The 19,115-nt window shown below is 46.9% G+C and overlaps 1 long non-coding RNA gene across 1 annotated transcript in view; it reads right to left on the reverse strand.

The window, feature by feature from the left end:
• The window catches only part of LOC109278741 (uncharacterized), a 262,941-nt gene that overhangs the window by 136,230 nt on the left and 107,596 nt on the right, over nt 1–19,115 (reverse strand). The window contains exon 2 of the long non-coding RNA XR_002085815.2: nt 8,305–8,329. This is a non-coding gene — a long non-coding RNA (uncharacterized LOC109278741). The remainder of the gene's footprint in view (nt 1–8,304; nt 8,330–19,115) is intronic.

The following is a 19,115-nucleotide window of genomic DNA, read 5'->3' on the forward strand; positions in this document are numbered from 1 at the left end:
TGCACCTGGCTAGGAGCAGGAGCCCAACTAGAAACACTGGGGCCTCTGCTGGCTGCTTGGAGCCTCAGGCAGCTTTGACTGCATGCAGTCAGACTTTTCTCCCTGCAAGCTTTTCAAGGCATCTTAACTCTCCTTGTTTCTAAAAACTGGAACATCCCAGCCTCTACTGAACTTCTGTGTGCCTTAGAATGAGACACCCCCTCGGGGCCAACACAGAGTCTGGCCAGAGCAGTCTGGACTGGAGCTCCTCACCCACTGCCTGGGCCCCTTTGTGCAGGCTACAAACTGCACAACTGAATAAGCTGGCCCTGCTTATAACAGGCCTGGGAGGGCAGTCAGGAACCTAAGAGCCCAGCCTCCCTAATGAAGAAACTGAGGCTCAACTTGGCCTCATGCTGAATTAGTGCCTGTGTTTCATGGCTAATAATTTAGGCAGATCCAAACACCACTCCCTAGGAGAAACCATGGTTCAGCCTGACAGAATGCAAGGAGCCAGACAGATGTATGTTAGAATGTTGCCTCTTATTAGCCACATGAACTTGGGCTTTCCAAAGCCTGGTTTTGGCATCTGTAAAATGGGGACTAAAATTCTTGTCACAGAGGTCTTCTGTGAGGTTAAACGAGGTGGCATGAGCCACCCTGCCTAAGCTGACACATGACCGACATCACTTGGCCGTGTACCCCCAGAGTGAGCGGAGGTCACGATGCTGGGAGCGTGAGGAGGCGTGTGCTCAAGTGTGAGGAGAGGGAGGAGGCAGTGGAGGTTCCTTCTCTTTCTGGTGACTCACAGCCTGGTGACTAGCGAGGCTGGGAGGCAGCATGTCTTGGTGGGGAGGAAGCCCCCCCAGCTCCGTGCAGGCGGCATATTGCGGGGAGGCGGAGGGTAGCCTGGTGAGCATGACATGGCTCCAGAGAAATCTGTCACAGAGTTGGAGAAATAAAGAAAAACAGGAAATGCTCTGGGCAAATATCAGAACAGGACTCCCTGCAGTATGAGCATTTGGGGATGGGTGCTGCAGAGGGTGAAGGAGCAGGGATGCCAGCAGTGGTGGGGCCTTCATGGGCAGACACTCCTCTGCCAGCCAAGGTGTGGAGGAACACTGGGCTCCACCCAGACCAGGACCTCAACAGGGTCAGGGAAAAAGCCAGTCAGGACACTTTCCTGACATCCCACCTGGAGTTTCGTGTTCTTTGTGGGGCAGCAGCTTGATTTCCTGGTCCCAGGGATTCTGCCTCAGGCTCTGGAGAACTGGGTGAGTTTCTCTAGCTACTCACGTGATTACACAGGAGGTCAGCTATGTGTCTCCTTTTCATTTGCTAAAAACAGATTCATTGAACACTTACTTTATTCCTGGTTCTGTGCTAGACACAGAAATTACACATATAAATAAGATAGGATGCAAGTCCTCATTTGGTTCTGATTACTAATGTGTATGTATGTATGAAAGTGTGTGTGTGTGTGTGTGTGTGTGTATGTGTATTTTGCATCAATCTTTGTGGATTTACATATGTAGTTATGTTTACATATGTGTTTTCATGTGTGAATCCATATATGTAATTCTGGGTGTGCATGAATGTGTGTATATATGATCGTGTAAGTCTGTGTGGGTAAGTTGAAGTGTTTAAGTGTTTCTGCGTGCATCTTCTTCTCCAATAACTAAGAAGAAAGTGTAGGGAGGATTCTCTGCAGTGGGCCTGAGGTTTATGTTTATAGAAAGAGGGAGTTATTGTTGGAAGCATTTTGCTCCAAGGATTCTGGGAGCTCACAGTACCTCTCAACACACTTTCCTCATGCCAGGTAGGGTTAGGATCTAAAGAGTCAGATAGACATAAGAGACTGACCCAAGCAAGCAGGAAGCCAGGACCCAGGATGGCAAGACCAGAATGAAAGAATGTGACAAAGCCAGGGGCTAGAACCAAGCGATGAGAACCCCTAACAAGAGCTGAGGGCTTGGCGGAAGTCAGAGGATGGAGGAGTCAGAAGACCCGAAGCAGACAAGAAAACATCTGATACCCAGGTATCCTGGCAAATTGAGCCATGTTTCCTCCACCATCAGAGCGCAAGGTAATTTCTAAACAAAGGCTGTCTCAGGCAGAGCCTTGTTAAAATGTCCTGCAGGGTGACAACCACTGCCTGGCTTGGGAACCAGTAAAAGATCAGTGTCTGAAGGTAAGGTGGCTCTTCTGAGACACGACCCATCAATGGCTCGAATGGAGATTGAGAATATAGAGTAGGATGGGGAAGAGGTGGCTGAGAAGACCCACAGGAGCTCTGAACAGGAAGAGGGGACGGATTGGACAGGACACTGAGGTCACCTAAAATATATGACCTTTGTCCGCTATTGTCCTTGGCATGCCTTGTCACTTAGATGGGCTTCTTTGAGATTTATGCTCACGTAATATCATTTTTATTATGCAGTTAATCACAGGAGGGAAAAGAAAAAGGGAGTGTATCTGAATGCTTCTATTTCATTTGCTTAATGGAGCGCTCAGAGTAGGAGAGAGAAAGCTCCCTAATCATTTATTTTAGTAACCGGAGTTATATTCGAGAGTTCCTGACAGTGACATCCAGCCACTGAGGGCAGGGAGACTGTCTTTATCTTGGTGCCTGTGAACAGAACCAGACATGCCTTCAAAGGCGTGCTGTCTGCTGAGAGTGCAGATAACAGCACCAATAAAGCAGGGCTGAGGCAAACAGCAGAGGTGTACTATCCAATCCTGTTAGAGCCTGGATGAGAATTCAGTCTTCCTTCCCACAAGATTCCAGACTGTTGGTTTCTCGGCCGTGGGAGGGATTTTAGATGCTAATTCCAATGTCCTCTGCTTGTAGTGGCATTTCCTTTCAACGCTGCGCTTGTGAACTTGGGTTGGCTTGTGTGGCTGCTTGGTTCTATTCTCCACACTGGGCCTGGGGTGAGGAGGGCAGCAGGTGCTGGGATAGACCCAACGGTAACATGTTTCTTCTCAGGCTTGCTTGGCTTGATTTCTAGGCTGTGAGTGCGCATTTCTCATCCAAAGGAGAGGTAGTAATGTGTGTGCTGGTAATAGCAATGGCTGTGGAGTCAGACTAAGCAGGGTTCAAACACTGACCCTTGGACAGTGGGTGGGTGCGGACTTGGACAAGTTACCAGGAATTTCAGCTACTGGGTACAAGTGAGAAGCAATACGGCATGATGGTAAAGAGGGTGAACTCCAGACCAGATACTTGCATGTGGCCTTGGGCAAGTTACTAACTTTATGCCCAAGTCCCCTCATCCATGAATTGGAAATTACCATAGTATCAACCTCACACGGTGGTTGTGGGGATATAGCAATAGTTTAGAATCATGCACTAAGTCTCTGACATTATTAATTTGACCATATCTATAAAATGGACACTATGGTAGTATATACATCACTGAACTGTTATGAAGATTATGTGAAGCGGCGCTGATAAACTGCTTTGCTTAATACCTGACCAACAGTAAGCTCTCAATAAATATAAGCAGTTGTTGTTGCTAATGAAATCAGCCTGGATGCCAGGTCAGGGCCCAGACAGCAAGGCGGTCCTTGCTAGACGAGCCGTCCGCCTATCGCCCCTCCTGATGGGGAGGAGGTCTGGGCAGGCTTAGCCTAGTTACATCATGACGGCTGTTACAGAGAGACACATCTCATCTCCTTGGCTGACTCCAGGCCTGGCTGAGCGTCCCCTCTCTTATCGACCCGGGAGGCGGCAGACGGAGGGGGCTGTTTCCTTCATGAATAAAAAAAAAGAAAAAAAAGAAAAAAAAGCCTGTGCCTCTGAATTGCCGCTGGGTGCGAGACAGAGGAGGAGTGGGCAAGAATGGGCACAGGGCCAGGGGAAGTAGGAGTGGGTGTGTGGGAGGAGCGGAGAGATGGCTGGGCTCCCACCACTGGAGACAAACACACCCTGTCTGGAGGTTTGCTGGGTGCTGGATCCCTGCCTGGCACTCGTAAAGGCAGAGTGAGTGTGCACCGGGACCTTCCCTCATCCAGAGAAGACTCACTTTCAGAAAGGGCCCTGGCAGAGCACCAGGCCAGGCGAGGAGCCCCTGTAGGTCCCGGGGTTAAAAGTCGGGGCTGCCACCTGCCAGAGCTAAGAGATCCTTAACTCATCCTTCGAAAGATAATGAACATCAAGAACTGAGTGAAGGACACAGGCCATGCTTTCGCTTTGGGGGATGGGACCCCTGATCCAGCGGAACTCAGCGCTCTGCAACTGGTACCAGCAAGCCTCCCAGCCCCAGGCTAGCACCTCCCCATTACCCATGATCCAGTTTTATTCTACAGTGCCTTGTCTAAGAGCAAAGCCAGGACTTCCTGCTGGAATAGCCAGTCACATTTGAGTATCATGCCATCTAATTATTTAGCAAATGATAATAATAATGAGCCACGATTTAGCCAACACGTATGGGAGACAGATTGTCCTGGGCGGTTTCTACAGTGCCTGACTCTACTGCTTATTAACTTCGAAAGCCTCCATTTTCTCACCAGTGAAATGGAAACATGCCATAGTGAGAGATTATTGTCCTGAGGACCAGTGAGTCACACATGGTTGATAGACACAGCACTCAGCCACCTGCAATCCCCCGTAAGGCAAACCTAGGGCCCATGTATGGCAGGCATGGCCAGCAATCACCCCCGTGCTGTCAGCAACTTTAGGGTCTGCTCAGCAGCACAGAACTGCTTTGGCTAAGGTCATGCCCTTCCCAAAGAATCCCTGGAGGTCTTGGCACAGCACACGGACCCTGGAGAGTGAGCAATAAACCCTGGGAAGACCTGCCAAATCCATAAAATTTTAGGCGCGCAGTGCATGGATAACTCCTTCAAAGTAAAAGGCAAATGATCGAATCTTAAAACTGTGTGGTAATAATGGAAGCAAAACACCTGGTGAGCATCTTTGGGTTCTGGAAGCAGCATATTCCAAACCTAGGGGCACTGCTCTGGCCCATATACCAGGTGACACAAAAGGCTGCCAGCTTCAAGTGAGGCCTATAGCAGGAAAAGGGCTCTGGCACAGGTCTGGGCTGCAGGGCAAGCAGCCTAACCATTTAGACCACTCAGTCAGGCAAACTTGCAGGAGGCATCAGCATAGGGAAAGATGCCACATGGGGTTCCTGGAAGTCTCAGTGGGAGAATCAAAATTCAGGCCCCTGTGCTTCTGAAGCAAGACCCTGCCCTCTGCAGCACATGCCTTTAGAAAAAATACTTCCTGGTGTGTGGTATGAGGTCTTTAGAAATGGAATGCCCAACCATGAGATACATCAGGGGGTGAGGTGGCTGGAACTCACCTTTGTGAGCTTGTCTATCATCAGGACAGGCAGGCCCAGCAACAATCCACTGTAAGACAGAACTGGTTCGTCCAGGACTGGGGGCAAGCAGGGCCGGGGACATGAGGAAGACGCCTAAATAGTGGCCCAAACCCCCATGGCACCCTCTACTTACACCAGAGCTCCTTCTTCATCTCATGCCTGTGGCCCTATGGAGGAATCTCATGAGACCAACTAAGGAGGAGGAAAAAGCCAGAGCGGGGCTTATGCATGGGTTAGCTCTGTAACTAGGTATAAGTACCAGTGGCCTTAAAAGACAGTAGTGCCTTCTGCTTCTGGGAAGATGGAGTACACATATTTTTCCCTATTCTGTCCATCAAAGACAACCAAAAATTGCACAATGTATATAAAACAAACCTAAGAAGGCTCTGAAAGGCAGAGAGAAGAAGGCAGACTACATAGGGCCCTTGGGACCTGAGGAACAACACAGGAGACAGTTGTCTAGGCCTTCCTTTGCCTCATCCATTCTAGGCTTGGGTCTGAAGACATGAGCAAGCTGGAAATGCCAATGAGTACTGGCAAAATACCCCCAATAAAGACCTGCTCCCTTGTCCAAAGGACCAGGAAAAGAACAGTCTAGCAAGACAGAAAACTTTTAGAAAATAACTACTCCACTCTGGCCAAACACCAGAGGAGAAACTGTGGTCCCACCCCCCAACCCCAAAGGCCAAGTAGGGAGCCTCTGCTCCAATCCCCTCATCAGAGTGGCACCAGAGAAGGCCCAATGGACAAAGGGAACTTTTAAACCCTCCCCTACTCCCAGTGGAGGCCACATCCACTCTTCACTCACCCCCTAGTACACATTTTTCTGGCTCAAGACGGGTATTTCTCTCAGTTTCCCAGGACAACACACTTGTGTGTGTGTCGGGAGAGGGGAAGGGGTATTTTCTGAGTCTGACGTAAACAGTTTGGGCTTTGGGTTGAAATTGCTGCCTGCAAAGCCAGTGAAATTTACTCCATGGTATCCATTTGGTTTTGCCCCAAACCCTGGACTCTCCCAAATCTTGTGTTCTGGGTCCCAGACAAGTCTTGTAAATTTCTCTGGTCCTAGTTCACAGTGGGCAGCTTATTTAGCTCGGTTTGAATCCCTCCTCATCTACTGGCCAGCCAGGTGGCTGTAGTCAAATGACTAAGCCTTTCTACGCCCAGTGTTTCTAAAGCAGATATGATAACAGCACCCATCTTATGGGGCCTCAGTGGGGTCATACAGTCACAGGGTCCATCATATAGTAAACTCTCAATAAATGTTAACTTTTGCTCTCCTGAGTACCTCTTCCCACCTCTTCTCTTTTTCTCTGGGCCCTAAAATCATGAGGCTTAAATCTCAGACTCAATTCTTCCATGTACTGGCTTTGCGACCTTGGATAAGTCTCTTAACCTTTCCGATTTTAGTTTTCTCATGAGGGTGAAAGGCACAGACACACCACCTTGGAAGTTTTGTGAGGATGAGATGCTGGCTGTGTGAAAGAGCTTTCTCCATAGAATTTACATAGTTGCTATGCAAATGGCATTCAGGCCATGGAAAAGGATCCAGAAAGTGCTCATTGTCCTCACAACAGCTGGAGCCAGCATCACAGACTGGCTTTATGGCATAAAAGCTCACATCTGCCACACACACTAGCATGTTAAACTCTCACTCTTCTCCCATCAGCTTCCCTGAGTGTGCTTCCATCATTTCTTTACAATACTGATCTGCTTTAACACCTCTCATCCCCCAGTCCACGTGCAAGTGCTCCTGTACACACCCAGGTCTGGGGGCCTCCATGAGTATGCAGGGATGGAGGGGAGGGGGCTTGAGAGGCCTCTCTGAGAAGTTGGAATCTTGGTTGGACTTACTCTCTCTCAGTGGTCATATTTGGGCTGGGGTGACACCATCATCCTAATCTTATACCACAACGGAATTTTGAATCTTTGGAATTAGTAACTGAACTTTTTTTTAATAGACAGGAGGAAAGAGAGACTCACTGAAAGGAAGTTTTGTCAGAGATAACACACTTGGGTTTTCATAAGTCTGGGTGCATTTCTTAGGCTGGGTTCCTCAGTAGCAGATCCTGAGATGGGTTATTTTTCAAGTGATTTATTAAGGAAAGGCTCTCAGGAGAAAGTGAGGTGAGGGAAGCAGGACAAGGAAGACAGAAAAGCCACCAAGTGTGTGAATTCAGGCAGAGTCCCTAGACAGTGACTTTAGCCTGGTCCTAGAGAGCATCTCTGGGTGTAAATGATGCCTCAAAGTTTGTCAGGACCAGAGATAAGAAAGCTGAGTATAAGTACCCCCAGCCAAAGACTAAAGGGCAGGAGGTAGTGTGTGGGGGCTACTAACGTGCCACACACTGCCAGCTGTCCACACCTATGGGTATGCAGCCACAAGGCCTGCCTCAGGGAGACTCAGGGATGGCAAAAATAAAGCAGAAAGTCACAGGAGCAGGGGGAGGAATGCGTGTAAATGGTAGAAAGGATCCCTGGGCATCTGGGTAAGCCCAATACTGACAGTATCTACCTTATATTGATTCCCTTTATGGGTATTTTCCTTTATTTCCCCCCATAGTTCCTGGGCCATAAGCAAACACCCTAAAAATAATTCTCTCATTCATTACTGGTAGACATGTAAATTGCCAAAACCACTTTGGGAGACAGTTTGGCATCCTCTCCTAAATTCAAAAAGCCCATGTCCTACTAACTCCCCACCTAGTTCCAAGCTCTTTCTCATTTAGGAGCAGTCATGTTCCAGGGCACAATATCTCGGATGTGGACACCAACCACATACCCGTCAACAGTAACACAGATAGATATATATAGCATAATATCCACACAATGGAATATTGTAGAGCAACGAAAATAAACTACAGATTTACACAAATGCATGTTTCAATCTCGAATAAATGTTGAGTGTATAAGACACTACAACACAAAACCACACGAGATTTTGTTCCTATAAGGTTAAAAACAATAAGCAATAATAAACTATAATACTTACAGTTGGATGTGTAGACCATAAAACCCTAAAACAAAACAAAGGAATGATTACCACAAAAGGCAAGATACTGGTTATCTTTTGGAAGTGGGGGTTAGAGGGAGAAGTTACTGAGGGGGGTGGGATTCAGGGATTCTAGGGGGCTGGGGACCTCCTATATCTTGACCTGCAAATTGTTACAGTAAAGTTTGCTTTGTGATAAATCATCAAGATGCAAGCATCTCTTTTATATACTTTCCTGAATATGTGGTATACTCCATAATCAAAAAGAAACTACTTTTTAAAACAAGTTTTAATTTCCTTTCCTCTTCTGCTTTTTCTTCCACTTTGTAATTGTAGCAAAATAAACAACATAAAACTTTACTTTTAACAATCTTTAAATGTACATTTAATTCAGTGGCATTAAGTCCATTCATAATGCCGTGCAACCATTGCAACCATCCATTTTCACAACTTTTTCATCACCCCAAATAGAAACTCTGCAGCCATGATGTTGTAATTCCCATTCTCCCCTCTTTCCAGCACTAGTAATCTCTATTCTACATTCTGTCTTTATGAATTTGCCAATTCATTGGTCTTTTTGTGTCTGAATTATTTCATTTTGCATAGTGTCTTCAAGGCTTACCCGTGTTATAGCATGTATCACAATTTCATTCCTTTTTATGACTGAATAATGCTCCATTGAATGCATATACCACACTTTGTTTATCCATGCTGATGGACACTTGTGTGGTTCCCACCTTTTGGCAGTTGTGAACAGCACAGCCATCAACAAGGGTGTGCAAATATCTGTTTGGTTCCCTGCTTTCAATTCTTTTGAGGACAAGCCCAGGAGTGGAATGGTTGGATCTGCTTCTGTTTTGTTTTGTTTTGAAGTTTTTGAGAGTGAGAGAGTACATGTGCAAGTGGGGTAGGGGCAGACAGAGAGGGAGAGAGAATTCTAAGCAGGTTCCACACTGTCAGTGCAGAGCTCGACGTGGGGTTCAAACTCACAAACCATGAGATCATGACCTGAGCCGAAATCAAGAGCCAGCCGCTTAACCGCCTGAGCCACCCAGGTGCACCACCCACCTTCTGCTTTTTAAACCAAAGGAATGGGTCTCTCCTCTTCCCAAGAATTTTTGCATGAATCCCAGCCATTGAGAGGGCTGACTATTGGAGGGCGGGGTGAGGCAAGGAAGTGAGAGATGCTCCTAGCTTCTGTCACTCACGACTGAGGCAAGAGGCGATGGAGGCCAGGATCCCTGGGTTCTGTGCCAGCTCTACCAGCCATGACCTAGCATGCCTCTTGCCCCCTGCACCTAGTGACCCCATGACTCCGTGGGAACAATATCTCCCTTGTCGGTAGGAAGAGAATAAACAAGGATGAGCGGGAGATGTCAGAGACTTTAAAGAAGCATCTTGACATTGATTAAAAACAAAACAGGGTGAGTTATGCAATGACAGACAAACTCATACTGTGGTCCTCTCTGGCTAAATGGGGGTGAGGACAGCAGAAGGGAAAGGTGCAGGAAGACAGGGAAGGTGGATGCTGGAGAAATGGAAGAAAGGATTGAAGAGAAGAGAATGAAGGCAGTGGGGAAGAAAGGCTATTTTCCAGAGGCAAAGGCCTGGAGCTGGCATCTCTGAGCAGTGGCCTCTAGAGCTGCCGCCGGAATTCCAGAGGAAAAATAACAGCCCGTCACTCTCGGTGACTGGCATGCCACTTTATGGGGCCTGAAAGCAAAAACGTGGCAACACTGACAGAAACAGGTGTCTGTAAACAGTGAGAAAGAGCAGTCCTCAGCCTGATCCTCCTGAAGCACATCCCCACCTAATATATAATTGACAAGGCTAACTTTTATCAAGACCTTCTGGCCTCCTGTGTAATAAATGTGTATCTCCCACTCTTTATCACCCATTACCTTATTAAAATAATCATCTTAATTTCATTGTTAAAGTGATTAATAGGGCAAGTGTTAAAGGAAATTAATCCTCAAAAGGAAGAATAACCATAGCCAAAAACTAACTCCTCTGAATTGGTCTGGTGGTAAAGTTCAGGATTTTGTAGTTAATGAGCCTTAGAGAGTTAAATATAGAAGAGTGCAGGAGAGTCTGGTGAGAGATGGAGAACAGAGAGCGGGCAGAAGCTGAGGTTGGAGGAAAGCATGGTTCACACCTCTGTGTCCACTCACTATGAGCTGAGAGGAGGCTGTACCTCCTGGCCTCTTGCACCTGCAGTGCTCATGGTGGTGCCTGCCCCTTGTGCAGTCCCCAGGGATTCAGAGCCCAGCCCAGCCCAGGGCTCAGTATGAACCAGTGGCAAGGAGATGTAGGGGCTGAGGGGAGTCCTAGACTGAGGCTGAGCTACTTGAAATAGAGTCAGAAACAGCCAGCAACAGGCTGCTGCCATATTCCCCCCCTTCTGAGTTGGTTGAGAGAAGATCAGCATCCCATTCCTTTCCTCCTCTGTCCCACCTGCTCTTTCCACCCTGGGGTCCCTGCAGTCTTTAGCTCTCCTGTTCCACTGACCAGACAGCTGGATCTCCAGGGAAGAACTGAGAGCAGATGCCTAGGGGGCTGGAGAGGGGGAATTATGGTTCCCTTTGACAATTCCTTCACTTGTGCATTCAATCACTCATCTCATGTTTATTAAGCTGCTGTGATATAGCACTTCTACTTTAAAAGCTGGGCATAGAAAGAAAGGCTTGGCCCTTTAACTCAAAGTTTCCAGTCTGTTGGAGACAAAAGACATATGCAAACAGATAATTACCAGACATGCATTGCTTGTTTAATGCTCCCTTAGAGATGTGTGTGTGTGTGTGTGTGTGTGTGTGTGTGTGTGTGTGTGAGTGTATATAGTAGCATTCCAATACTCAGCTGTTAAATATATAGATCTTTTATATTCTGAAAGAGTTCTCATAGGCTCTTAACCAATGAAAACTTCTCAAGAACTTTCTGCGGGTCTTGGCTGATCAGTACACCGCAAACACCCTCAGCTAATGACGTGCAGCGTGTGCTGGTGTACTTGGTTTTGATGTTCTCCCAGCCTGTTACTGCGTGTCCCTGTCAACAACAGTGATACTGACTGGCTAACCAAAGGGGTACGAGATGGCGGTGGTTCTGCTGCAGTGAAACCAGAACATACAGGCAGGATGTTACAAATTGAGTTCTCCTGTCATTCAAGGTATGTTCCAGGAAGTGGGGGAGGAAGCACAGAGTAAAAAGCAGGCAATTAGGGAGCATAAAGACCTTTGACATTAATAATGACATCATAAATGTCACTGCAGCCTGGTCGGGGGAGGAGCAGTGCTCAACGATCGTATGCAAGCATTTGCAAGAAGCTTTGGTCCAAGACAGGGGACATGAGGAGAATGGAAGAGCACTGTGTCCCTGGATACCCCCTCCACAGAGACAATGCCAGGGGGGCACTTGCAATGCTGTCGAGCAGTCCGAGGCAACAAGGTTGGGCCCTGGCTACAGTCTGCTCTGCATGTCTGATGCAGGCAGAGAGAGGCCTCTGCAAGTCTGGGAGTTCAATGTCCACTCATCTCTGACATCCTTAGGCTTCTGTGTAACTAATCCCATAGATTACTAACATACAAAATCACCATTGTGATATCAATAATATAGAGCACTCTACTAAGGTTTGTCTTTATTTAAACATTCTCTTTGAAATATGGGTACAGAAGTAATGAAACATGAGGATCAAAGTGGGAAAAAAACCTGTGTTTGATATGTTGAAATTCTATCAATATCAGTTCAAAATTAAATCTATATTCATCACCGAAAGACTGAAATGGCATAAAAATTCATGATCATTTTGAAAGTTGTTCGTTTTTATATGCAAATACATTATTCAGAGCCTTCAAAGGGTTAAATGAAAAGGAACTAGAAAGTGTCTTGGCTCAATAACTTTGGGAAGAATTTTTTATCCTTTTTGAACATAGAAATATTTGTAAAAATTTAAATAGTAATATAAACTGAAGACAGAGATTAGATGATATCATAATTCCTATCTTTTGAAGAATTGTTTGGAGTATTAGCATTCATAACACTAAACAAAATAACCATTAGGGTCTGTATTTACTGCTTCATTTGTAAATGCCATTTAGATCATGAGTCTTTCCTATTTGCAAATTCTTCATATTTGAGAGGTTGAATTAAGAGTAATATGTCAATCTCAGGATTCTGTGAAGAGAAAAACCTCAAAAATCATGTGCAACATCCATGATAAACTGTCTTATGTCAAGGCATAATAAAAAATATGTATATGAAAGAAAAAAACCCAAAGCACAACCCAAATATCCTGGTCTGCTGATCTCTGTTGGAAATGAGCATCCATCCACCAGAGTTCAGGGCCTGTAATAGGATCATAGGGCTGATTGTTCTCAACTCTAACACCAAACTTCTGAAAATTTAACCACTAACATTTTTAATTAAGCAATTGTAATAATAATCATTTGGCATAATATTTCATATTTATTCCTGAATTCTGGAAGGTCATTTTATGATGATTGATTTTAGCATCGGTGTTTGGCCAAGATATGAATGTAGCTAGTGTTCACCTATTTGGTGTGATAGATGCTCTACTAGACGTGGTGATAACATGACTGAAGTCATGCCTGAGTGTCTATAAAAATTAGGGAAGGCTACACACAGAAGCCAAAACAGAGACTGGAAGGATGAATTCCAAGTTTGCCCAGAGAATGAGAACGAGATAAGATAGGGTATTCTAGGAAGAGGGAACAGTTAAAACATGTCTTGAATGTCCTTTGAATGCCAGGGGCCACTTTGGTGTTTTCTACACGTGTTATTTCCTTAACCAATAGGATGAAGCAGGTAGTCTTTGATCTTTTTTGCAAGGAGCAGAGGCTCAGAGAGGGGAAGTAACTGCTCTCTGTAACCTGGAGAGTGGCTCCAGAAGAAACTCCCAGCCTCATAAGACTTCTCTGGAAAATTGCCCATATCCCTGTGTCCCCAGCTCTCTCACTGCTTCAGGTAGGGTGAGGGCTTGCCCTGGGCCTGCCCTGATTCCTTCCAGGCGGCGCCCATGGCCTTATGCCTCATCAGTGACCTTATTCCTATCCCTGGCCTTATTTCTTACCTGTTGCCTTATTTCTAATGTCACACAACACCCATTCTCCCCAATGATGCCATTTTCATATTCCAGACAGGCCTGGGCAGAGGTGTCTCGGGCACCAACCAGAGCCCTCGGTTTCCTTTGTGGCCCAGCAGGTCATCCTGTAGGGCCCTCTTCTAATGGCCTGATTCTCTTCAGACGCTTTTCTTTCTTCTTTGGTTTCCCTTTCTTCTCTTTCATCTCTTCTGGGGAAGGCCCGCTGCCTGGCATGGCTATTGTGCTTGGAAATGAGCCTCCTGGGCTGGTGAATAAATTGCATTTTATTCCTCCCTGTCACTTCTGGCTGGGGAAGCACTGGGAGATGAAAGCTGAGACGTCAAAAGCGCTTCTTTTGACCCAGGGAGGCATTTCTCATTTCCGAGCCCTCGGGCTGCACTGAGCCCCCACATCGGTGGCACTGGCAGGAGCTGAGCCTCGTCCAAACCCAGGGGTCTTCTGGGCCTCCTGGGCTGAGCATATGGATGTCACTGTCTTCACTAAATCAGCAGAGGGGGCAGGGCTCACTTCTCAGCAAAGCAGAAGCATCACTGATGGAGGTGGCTCCTCAAAGGGACAAGCAGGTCCCCTATGTGGAGTGACTGAAAGTTGGATTTGTACTGTCATATCAAACCGCATGCAGAGACGCTCTCCTGTGGGCCAGGTCCCACTTCTCTCCTCCCCTGCGCGACCCAACACTTATCACCGGGCTCCTTGTTGAGCAATCTCTCTTGTTAAGACTCATAATATATCTCTTCATTCTCAGGTGAGCATGGACGGAGGTGGGAGATGGGAGAAATCAGTCACTGATCTAAGCACAGAAACTGGGCTCTGAAGGACAAGCAGGTCTCCACTGTCCCTGCAGGAGGAGTGACAAGTCGATGGAGGGGCTGAGACAACGGAGGGACTCCAAGGAGAAAGTTGGCCTCTAAAATAGGGAATGTTCAAACAAAACTGCCAATCCCAATCTGGCAAAGCCACCAGAATCCCTCCTTCAGGTCGTCTTCCACCCCATCCAGGAACAGCCTGTGCATGAGGAAATCCTTGATAACTGCACTTCTGAGTATTTCCAGAACATATTAGAGCATTGACTGCAGAGGAAGCCAGGATGTACAGAGGTACACAGTTTGAGGTCAGAAAATTCAAGGATCAAATTCTGGCTTTGCCACTCACAGGCTGAAGGTGGGCAGTCTGGAGGCTCTATCCCAGTCCCTAGGGCCATAAAACAGAGAGAATGGCCTCTACCCCACATGCTGAGAAGGCTGAATGGAATCATCTGTGTAGAGGGTCCACCCCAATAGCTACCACTTGTTGATGGCCAACAAATGGTTATTTTTACTGCTCACTGGCTATACACACTGAAGAAGGATGTCACCCAATTGAAAGGGCACAGATTTTGGAAACTGAGCGACTGAGCTCAAATTCCACTTCTGTCTCTTGGTAACTGTATGATTCTGGGCAAGTTTCTTACTGCAAGCATAACCACCAGTTCCGACAGCTACCATTCACAAGGGGCTTATTATGTGCCCAGGGCTCTGGCTATGGTGCTGTCTTCTTATTTCTTACAAAGGGCCAAGTCACCCACTAAAACACTTACCCCTAGAAGCAGCAATGAGATTTGAAATCAGGTTCATGAACTTAGTCCACACTTGTGACCAGTATATCTCCTCACCAGACTGTTTCACCTAACCATCTGAGCCCCTGTCCCTGCTGTGTAAAATAGGGGTGATAACGCCCACCTCCTGGATTTAGGAAGAGAGTGATAGAAGGTAATCCATGTATGACTCCCCCAAAACAGGAATCTTCTTACTATCATTGGGCTCAGGAGGCAACATGTAGTATGAATTCCAAGTTGTGGTCACAGTTTATGGGGGTGGGAAGAGAGTAAGAGTCATCTGATTCCAGCCTCCTTCAATTCTCATTGCCACAAGTGAAGACCACCAACTGGCTGATTTCTGAGACCTATAAGGACAGAGTGCTCCCGATAATGATCAACATGTCCAACCGGGACTTGAAGATTATACTAGGAAAATTTATGGAGCTGAACATCGTGTCAAGTCCCATGGCTTCCAGTTTTTGTATTCCTTTGCACAGTTCATCGTGGTTGGGGAAAGCCCACATTGCATCTACAGAGATCCTATGGGTCCTCTTCCACTTAAAGACGTGCTCCCTGCCTGTCCTCATGACCCAATGACTGTGGGGCTAATGTCTCCTGGGACATCCCCTCAGCTCCCCTCTCTCCTCAAGGGTCTTCTCTGGGCTGGGACCATTGTTTCTGTTTTGCATATGGGAAAGAGGCCCCTCGGGGAGGAGGGGCCTTTTATCGATGGAACAGAAGGTTGAGGACAGGAGAGGCATGAAGGGTCCTTTCCTCAACGCTGGTCCTGACTTTCCCTTTGCTCTCCCTGGGGAAGACTGGACATGTGTCCACCCTCAGTCCCCTGAAGTTCAGAGGCCTCTGCAGAAGCTGTGCGGAACCTGAGAGCCGTCATACGTCACTTTACGTGATAAATTCACAGAGATGGAAAGAAAAAGTACCCTGAATACTGATGGCTGTGCAGCTGTGAGAAGGAAAGTTTCCAGAATTGCAATGAGCAGCCTTGTGCTGAAGTTTTATGTCATTTGCTTTCAATTCCATTTACAGTTATTTCTTGTTTTTATATCATGTTTTATTGAAATCCATTTTTTATTTTAATGCTTTAGGCTCAGTCATGGATCTTTTCTTTCCCCCCTATCTTTTGCCTCTTGAGCACGTGAAGGTTCACATTATGCAAACAGCACAGAGAGGGGTTTTGAAGTATCATGGGTTTTTGTTCCTTTCTGTATTTCTCAGATTGAGTATTTTTTTGGAAGCAGGCTGGGAACACGGCCATGCAATCCGGGTGTAGTTCAGAACCTGCAGGCAGGCTGGCTTGCCCGGAGTGGGGCCTGCCCCCTCTTGCCTTTGTAACTGGAACTCAGTCCAGTACCACGCTCCAGTTCCATCCTCATGACCAGATGACTGGCTGACCGAAGGAGAGAGTACCCTACTTTGGACTGCAGGTGCTTTAGGGAGAAAGAGGGAAGAAACAAAAGTATGGTCTTGGAGGCTCTGAGGCAAACCAGAGCATGTCTGGAAATTAAACTGAACAAGGGATTGGGGTCTGTTCCATTCCTACTGCCCCCACGTCCGGGCACATCATGGCCTCTCACTGGAGAGGCTGCAGTGCCTCCTACCAGGCTGCCTGCCTCCATCGGCTCTTCCAGCAGAGAAGGACAACCCTGAATGCCACCTCATAGAGCATCTCCCAGCTCTAAGCCTCTGGGTCTCCACCACACCTGACATCCTCAGTGGCATCCATCTCAGGACCTGCTAACGGTTGCCAGGCCAATCAGGACAGCCTCTTCGCTGCTCTTGCCCCTGCCAGGTTCGCTTCCAGCTCCACTCAGATGACCAGTTGTTCTACCATGGGGAAGGGCTTTCCATGTGAGTCTGCCCATCCAGGAAGCTTGTCTGGCCCACCCTGGCTGCTGGTGCTCTTTCTAAACTGTGGCTAGCCATTCACTTTGCCCAGTGTCTCGTGGTGATATTAACTTTGACCTGAGTGTCTTGTCTCTTGAAGTTTGCATAGGAGGGTTGTAAATCAATCAGGACTATGAATCCATTTTATGTAATTTGGCCTGCATAATCTGAGGCAACCCAGTCTCTCTGAGCCTCACTTTCCTCATCCAAAACCTGGAGATCATACCAGTACCTAACTCAGAAGGGCATTATGAAAACTAAGTGAGTTATTATATGTAGAGTACTTAGAACAGTGTTTAACACATAGTACATAATATGTAAGTGTAAGTTTTTATTATGATTATTTCCAAATAACAGAAATAAACTCAAGGCAGCTTAGCTTTTTAAAGGGTAAATTAGTATTTTAAGGAAGGTTATACAAATCTGTGTAGAACCCAAGGGCAGAGATGTATCTGGGCCTCAGGTGGGTGCTGATGCCAGATGGGAGATGGTTATGCCTCGTTATTCTGTGAGTTCATCTTTCTCTGTTTCTCGGTCCTCCAGCAGGAAACATGGCCACTTGCAGTTCCCAAGTCACCTGTCCAGCCACACAGAGAAAGCGAGCTCTCCTTACTAATTTGTAGGGAGAGCCTCTGATAGGCTCAGATTGGATCAGGGCTCAATCTTTATCCAGTCAGCTCTGTCCAAGAGAGTGTGACCGGGCCATGTCGCCATGTCTCATAAAATGGGTGCAGGGCTTGCAGTGAAGTGTGTGTGTGCACATGCAGGCTAGTCATGAACCCATCAGCCTCTTCAAACTGTATCTTCCACAGTGCAGGGGGCTCTTTATACCTCCCGGCCTCAGTTTACTGTAGCACAGAGTGCCTCACACATAGCTGGCGCTGAGTACAGATTAACTCAAGTCTAAATGTAGACTCAAAGTACAAGGATTATAGCTCACTGTGTTTGCTCATCAAACTTTGGAATGAGTTAGACAGATTTGCAGAGCTCCCTTGGGCTTGAAATGACTCTCATTGCTGCTGCTTCTTGCCCGCCCCCATCTCCTGCCATGTGCCAAGATACTGGTCAGTGGGAACAGCATCCATGAGGAAAAAGTGCAAGCAGGACTTTGCAGAAATGTGCAGTTACCAACACTCTCTTTGTGTTGAGAGCCAGCAGAGGCTCGTACCGCCCACTCAGCTGGGCTTGACCTCCCTTTTCTCACAATGAATGGTCTATCAGGCCACAGGCACTGGAAACTTTCCTTGAGGCACTGACTGGGTGAGCGTCAGCCTGGGGGGTCTGAGCAACATGCTGACAGAGGTGATGGAAGGCTGCCTGAGCTTAGGTCACTCATAGAAGTGAAATCAGACTCTAGGCAAGAGTGAGGATGGGTCACTTAGGAGAGTATCTCCTTCGTCCTTGACCCCAAACCTCTCAACTGTTCATACCCAGCTCATCCTCATCAACAGAGAAAATGCACAACAGCTGCCTGCTCCAGTCCTGCTTAGCCTCACCCTGTAGGGCAGTGGTTCCCAAACTTGTCACCCCGTAGGGCAGTGGTTCCCAAACTTGACTGCATATTAGAATCATGTGGGGAGCTTTTAAAGATACTGATTCCCAGGCAGTGCTCTGGAACAATGAAACCAGATTCTCTGGGAGGGGGACCGGGCATGCTTCAATATTTTTAAACCTCCCAGGTGGTTCCAAAATGCAGGCAAGTTTGCAAACCACTATACTACAAGCTCATTTCTTCACATGGTTCTAATACTCAGGTGACTCGAAAACCTGTATCACCAGCCTACACACCTTCTCTCTGTGCCAAGCTTCTTGTTGCTTCAATGTGTTCTCTCTTGCACAACTAATTTACAAGTTCTGAACTTCTGTTTTTTGCCCTGGCATCATCTCCAGCTCTTGAATCCCTTGTCTTCAAACCTTGGTTAATTCACTCACCCCCCTTCTCAGCACCATCATGGCATCCAGACATTTCATTTCCACTGCATTAAATGTGCTTCTGTTGCTTTACAAAAAATATCATTTATTATAAGCTTCTTGAAGGTAGGAGGGACCATGTGTCCTATTTTTATTTTTATATCTTCCTAGAGTACCTGGTAAAATGTCAACTTCCAGTAAATGTGGTTGCCCCAAGACAGAGGAGAGAGCTGGCCAAGGTGGTTTAGGCAGAGCAAGTAGGGGCCTCTGAAGGTTGGAGAATCTCTTCCCAAACTTTCAGTC

This window comes from Panthera pardus, unplaced genomic scaffold, assembly GCF_024362965.1.
Source record: "Panthera pardus isolate Hobbes unplaced genomic scaffold, ASM2436296v1 HiC_scaffold_12, whole genome shotgun sequence".
Lineage (NCBI taxonomy): Eukaryota > Metazoa > Chordata > Mammalia > Carnivora > Felidae > Panthera > Panthera pardus.